The 6977-nt window shown below is 40.3% G+C and overlaps 1 pseudogene; it reads right to left on the bottom strand.

Moving 5' to 3' along the window:
* Positions 1–785: 785 nt before the first annotated feature.
* Positions 786–1999, bottom strand: LOC124876185 (annotated as a pseudogene).
* Between the last annotated feature and the right edge of the window lie 4978 nt (positions 2000–6977).

Raw genomic sequence — 6977 nt, 5'->3', positions numbered from 1 at the left:
ACGAGAAGAAGATCAAACCGACTGTGAATGGAAATAAGTTGGGAGCCAGACAGGTATTGAGAAGGAATGATTTGAGCCTGAAGGAGTGAAAGGAAATGGACAGAGTTCAACAAAGCGTAAGATGGATAGAATAGCCTGCCAAAGTGTAGAGAGTGATGAATGTGCCTGCTAAGGCATGAGAATGAAGAATGATCCTACCAAGGCATGGAGAGGGATGAGTTGTGCATGTCAAAGTGTGGTGAGGGTTGAATTGTACTTGCTAAGGAATTCAGAATGATTAGTGTGCCTGCCAAGGCATTGAGGGTGATGAAAGAGTCTGCTAAGGCATGAGAATGATGAATTATGCTGCGAAGGCATGAGAGGGATGGACTGTGCCTGCCAAGGTGTGGAGAGGGATGGACTGTGATCTGAAACTGTGATCTGAAAAGTAGAACGAGACAGAGCATCGGCTATTGAATTAGAATAACCTGGAACATGACGGGCACAGATGATGAAGTTGTGAGTTACAGCCTGCCAGGTGATGCAATGGAGGTAAGGCATGATTAGCTTTGGAAGATGAGCGGCCTTTGTTGATAGCATCGACCACAGCGGTATTGTCACATAAAGCGGCAATGCGCTTTCGTTTCCAGTAAGGGCCCCAAACGCAGCAGGCTGAGGTGATGGGGATAATATCGTCAAAAGCTGAGCATTCGGATTGGGGAAAGGAAGGTGGCCATACATCAGCGAACCATTCTCCCTGAAAGAACCCCCCAAAAACCTTTGGACGGAGCTGCCTCCATAAAAAACTAAAACGAGTCAGCCGAGTGGACGACGTTGTCATAAAAGAAGGAGATTCTATTCCAGTTTCCAAAACGACTGGACCAGAAAGTCAGATCGGAATGACGGCCGTCATCTAAAATAAGGTCGAGCAGAGAAGGGACAGAACTAGCCAGGTCAAGCAGACGGGAGATGACGAAACGACCTTGGGGAATGATACGCATGGCAAAATTACGATGGCCCAGGAGAGACAGAAGTTGGCGTTTGGAAACAACTGGGGAAGAAATGAAGGACTGAGAGACTTTGCGAATGTGAGTTACTTTGACCTCGGGCAGCGAGGCAACCATTGCTTCGGAGTCGAGGGTGATGCCAAGGAACTCAAGCTGCTTGGTTGGGCCTGCCATTTTCTCCACGGACAGGGGGACACCAACTTGGTGAAACAACTGTTGAAGCTTTAGGAGAGAGGGGCTAGGGAAGGGGGAAGGGGGGTTGATGAGGAAGAAATCATCGAAAAAGTTGGAGAATGGAAGGAAGCTGAGACATTGAGGACAATCCAGCAGAGAGCTTCTGACAGTTTGTTGAACAAACAGGGGCTACTTCTGCAACCAAAAGTAAGCCTTACTGCGAAATAGAAACAACAATCCCACTTGACGCCTAGAAGGTGCCACTGAGAGGGGTGGACCGGCATGATTTTAAAGGCATCGGTTATGTCAGCCTTAGTGAGCCAAGCACCACACCCAGCAGTTTTGATGAGTGCAATGGCTTGGTCGACTGTAGCATAGAAAAGGGAAAAGGAGGGTTTGGGAATGATGGAGTAATGCTGGGATGGGGACCGGAGTGAGGGGCAGAAAGGTCGATGATGAGGCTTTATATTGAAAAAAGAGTGAGTGGCCGTATTTGAGGTGGAGGTTTTGCTAGACAAACCTTTTAAACAAACCAAAATGCTCCAGAGCAGCAATACAGGTGTGCTAAACTGCCATCAGCCAGAAGAAGGAGAAGGAGGGAGGTCAGCCTCACTGGTGAGCTTCCTTTACAGGGCAGCCCTGAGTCTTGGTTGGTCCTTTAAAATTCTCCATCCAATCAGAGCTCAAAATTCCAATTTGGCACCAGCCTTCTTTCTGAACCTAAGACGAAACAAAAAAAAGGGAAGAGGGAAAAACACAAACACAGTCTGCCAGACATGCAACAATACCAATCAGATATAAGATTATGACCACCTGCCTAATAGTGTAATTTACCCCATTTTGTCCTGACACATTCAGTCCACTCCACCAGATGAGCACTGTGCAGTAGCACCAAATCCTTCAAGCTGTGGATGTTGGGAAGAGGGGCCTTCATAGTTAAACTCATTTTGCCTAGCACATCCCATAAATAATCAATTGGATGGAGATCTAGGGAATTTAGTGGTCAATACCTCAAACTCTGGCCACCTTCTTCTGTTGTTCCCTGGCCCAACTCTTTTGCTTACATACCCATTGTTGGCAATTTTTGGGTCAGCATGGGCACCATGGTTATGCAACTCCATATGCAACAAACCATGATGCACTGTACGTTTTGACACCTTTTGTTTTATCAGATACAGCTTGAATGGGACCACATGGGTAAGTCTTTGCTCCCTTTGTGCTTCAGTGAGCCTTGGCTGCCCATGACCCTGTTCCCAGATTCCCACTGTTCCTTTCTTGGTCCACTTTAGAAAGGTCCTTACCACTGCAGACCGAGAACACCCCAGGACATTGCACTTTACCACTTCTGTATTCATTTTAGAGGTCTTTCATTTATTTTTGTTTTTCTTACCTGTGTTGATCTGTTTGATGTTTCTGTGCAGTTGCATCTATGTGCACCATCTCATTCCCTTAGGGTTAGTAAACCAGATGCTTTTATCAATTCCAAAGGTACAATGTAAACCCAGGTGGAACCAAGGATTCTGCCTGCTACCAGAAAATCCTGAAGCTTTCTCTCTTTCAAGATATTATTTAAATGTTCTATTTAAAAATTCATTGCTGTCAGGTGCTTTTATACATAGGACCAGTTTGCATAGCCTTTCTTCTTAAATAAATAAAATGTTGTCTTTACCAGGTCATCTTTATCTGGTTTTGAAATTAGTTTTATGATCTGAAACATTTAAAGTGTGAAAAACAGTCTGTAAGGGGACAAATACTTTTTCGCAGAACTTTAGCTATTCAATCTCGCCTGTCAGAAAGTTTTATTAATAATTAGTTTTTAATACGTTTTTATAAAAAAATAGTTTGATGAAAGTAATATATTTAGATTGTCACAAAGGATCCTGCATTTGGAGTCTTTTTGCAGAACATTAAACATTGTGAAGGGGTTTTAAAGGGCCTGTGCTTAATATGTAATCTCTTACTAATCATACACTGTGTTCCATATTATTTGTGGTACATTGTCTGCAGTAAAGGCTTTTGCTTTGTCTTAGAAATTACTAAACATTAAGTGGATTAAAATGTTCCATGATTCAGCAGCCTAAGAAAAACATAAAACAAAGAGCAAGCAGTCTTTATCCCTATAATTAAAAGCAATAATTGGATTCATGGTGCAAAAATATCCATCATTGATTTGTTGGTGGAATGAATGGATACTGTTTTTTATAGGGAGGGTAGCTAATTAATGTGCAATGTAAGCCCACACTAATTTTACATTTCTGCATGCTATAACGAAGCAGGATTGAGTGGAGCATTCTGTACTGTTTCTGCCTCTCTTTGCACACTAATGGGAAAAGTGTATCACCATTTAGGGTTTAATCACTCAAGATTTTTCTTTTCTACTGAGATTTTGCATGTAATTATATGAGAGAAATTACACAGGAATGAATTCTGATTCACCGTCACAGCTGGCCATTATTGTACTTTATTAAAGTAAAGCTAATAATGTTTCCCAGTTTCTGTTCTCTTCTCAAGGTAGGTCGTGGGAATTAGTGTTGCATGCAGTTAGTTATTTTTAATTACAGAAATTGTGGACCACTTGCGATCTGTTAAAAAAAATACAACCTACAGAAACAATTAGAATATTGCACGGGCTGCACATTGGTGGAGTTGGTAGCACTGTTGCCTTGCAGCAAGAAGGTCCTGGGTACGACTCCCAGCCAGGGGTCTTTCTGCATGGAGTTTGCATGTTGTCCCCGTGCATGCGCGATTCTCACCGAGTACTCTGGCTTCCTCCAACAGTCCAAAGACATGCCTGTTAGGTTAATTGGTCTCTCTAAATTGCCCTTAGGTGTGTGCATGGTTGTTTGTGTGTTGCCCTGCGATGGACTGGCGACCTGTCCAGGGTGTACCCTGCCTCTCGTCCATAGATTGCTGGAGATAGGCACCAGCTTCCCCGCGATCTACTATGGAAGAAGCTGTACAGAAAATAGAAATGAAATGATTATAATATTGCATTAAATGGAAGGAAAATCCCAAAGCTGAGGGAGGAGGATTCAACACAGTTTATGCTAAAGCTACAACTAATAGCTTGAGCTAACAACCGGCAACAGACAGGTCACCTAGGTGATTGCAGGGACAAACTGTTTCTTTTTAGCATTTTTTACTTTGTATGTGTCCTCTGTCATTTTAAAACTACCTGAGTGGTGTGTCAGACGGTGTACTCTGAAGATTTGTAGAAAAATTATACACAATCACTGCATGGCTCTCTATTATAAAGTAGGCGGCATAGTGGCACAGCTGTTGGGAAAAATATTATATATTATAAATAAATATTATAATAAATTATAAATAACATATTGTAATATAATATAATAAAAGTGCTGACAACCCTAGGTGTCAAAGCAACAATTATCAAAGCAGAAATTATGGCCATCTGAATGCTGATTAGCCCCTTTACTCTAATACCCCTAAATAAAATCCAGTGCAATCAGTTGCCTTCAGACATAAATAAGTTTGTAATTCCAGTCCCTCTGTAAAAGCAACAGCAAGTTTCTTCGGGTGTGTCACAACCAGCTTTGCACATGTTGCACATGCACATCTTTCTTTGCAAAATGGCTTAAGCTCAGTAGGAATGGATGGATAGTGTCTTAGACATCAATGTTTAAACCTTAGCACAGGTTTTCAGTTGGTGATCTGAATTAACCCAAATGTACAAAGAACAGAACACAAGAATAGATTAAGCAAATAAACACAAAGGACTGAACTAATAAAGCTACCCATTTCTTACAATAATGAGCACTGGGAAATGACTTGAATAAGACAAGATTTTAAGAACATAATAAACAACAAGGAAACAATTGGAGTAAAGGGTCATAATACAGTTATAAGGTTTTTATATGAGAAACTTCAACCGATACATATATCATTGTAAGGCACTGTACTTTTAAGCGTATGATTAATACATCTCTCATCTCTTTGAACCATAACCTAAGAAGCTAAATTCTTAAACTACACAATGTTTACAACAAACTTTCAGTATTTGTATCACTGTTGCTAAATCTGTTGCCTATTATTGATAGGTGTTTTAATTATTAGTTCATTTTTTGTGTTTTAGTGTTTTTTTATACATCTAGAAGTTAGATTCTGTTAGATTAATCTTTGGGTTTATTTCTGTTTCTGTTCTCCTTTGGCTAATTACTCTCCCTACTTGCTCTGCCTTCTCTACCACAGCTGCTCCACATTTCCCAAATAGCACATCTGGGTTACCTGTCATTTCTCCACCCTGTCTCAGTATATAAGATCACTGGTTCTCATTGATCTCATTGATGTCCCTTTTTTTTGTTTGTTCCACCCAGTTCTCTGTCTGTGCTCATGCTCTCTGGTCCTCATGCCAGACCGTAAGGTTTTGTATTTTGTTATTTATATTAAATAATTTCAACTCACCATCCTGCTCCAGAGTTTATGTCTGCACTTTAGTCCAGTTCCTGACTCACAAAACATGACATAAACTTTAGCTCCCATATAACAAGATGTGCCTTTTTAAACACAGCCTTGGATCCATTAAATCTATCTATGAGAAAACAAAAACAAAACAGAACTGAGTTTGTCTGCTGTGGGCTTGGCATTGAGTGATTCCTCTCCATACACACTTACCCTGATGAGCAGACTGAGATGACTGGGTCAATAAAAAAGACGGTCTGAAAGCATGTCCATTAACTAAATGTTAGCTCCGTCCAACAAGAATCCTCATTAGATAGGTTTCAGAATTGAAAACCTGCTCTATTTTGTTATGCTATCTCCAGATTCTTATCATGGATCAGAAACAGTTTGGGAGCATGGCACATCCAGGGGATGGAACTCATTTCTAATCTATTTAATTTGCTTCTAATGCGCCTAATGACCTGCCTGCTTATGCTTTCACAGGAATTGTGCATCATTGATGAATACTTTCCATGAACATAGTAAATTCACTTTTTATTTCAGCCAGGATTTCACATCTACATGTAACAAAGAAGATTGAGGTGAAACTTTCTGTACAGATGTCTCACAGCCTTCTGAAATCAAAGCAAATCAACGTTTGCAAATCCTGTTTATGAAAGAACAAAAATCAGTCATTCATTCATTAGTTGCATTAGTTAGTATCTTGCTACTTCCAGCTGACCTATTACATCACAGACTTGTATATTATGTCTATAGCAAATTCTTAATTTTTAGCAGTTTCTTCTTTTTTTCTGTAGTCCTTATATTACTCCTAAGTCAATTCTGGAGGTTCAGTGACAGAAGAAGCACAAACTGACTGACTAGTATTAGGGTTTTTGTTAAATGTCTCCACATCACTTGGCTGTATACTTCTGACTTTGAGAAATTCATCTTAATGGGATCCATCCATCTGTCCGTCAGTCCATCATTTTTTGTTTAGCTTTTTTGGCTATTGAGGATAACAGGTCAGGAAGGGCAAAAACCAGACATCCTCCTCTCCAGCGACATACCCCAGCTCATTGTTCGGTTTCTCTTGATTAAACTGGATAGTTTTTTGATTAGTCTACTACAAGAAATGTCTTGATCAGGTTTTTTCTGTCACCAATCCAAGTAATTTAAAATTAGGCAAGGCCCAATACTGAGTCACAGTTTGAAACGTGATTAAAATAATTAAAATCAAATCTTTACAGTGAAATAAAATAACACAAAATTTCATCAGTATTGCACTTACCAACAAAGATGAAGACATACATTTAATCCCAATCATAGTTCCGGCAGGTCAGGTGTATATGCTGCTCCAACAGGGGTTAACTGGGCTAAGAAAGCTACAGCAGTGCATCACCTAAAATGCTCCATAGC

Source organism: Girardinichthys multiradiatus, chromosome 11 (genome assembly GCF_021462225.1).
Source record: "Girardinichthys multiradiatus isolate DD_20200921_A chromosome 11, DD_fGirMul_XY1, whole genome shotgun sequence".
In the NCBI taxonomy this organism is placed as follows: Eukaryota; Metazoa; Chordata; class Actinopteri; order Cyprinodontiformes; family Goodeidae; genus Girardinichthys; species Girardinichthys multiradiatus.
This window is presented reverse-complemented; position numbering and strand designations above follow the sequence as displayed.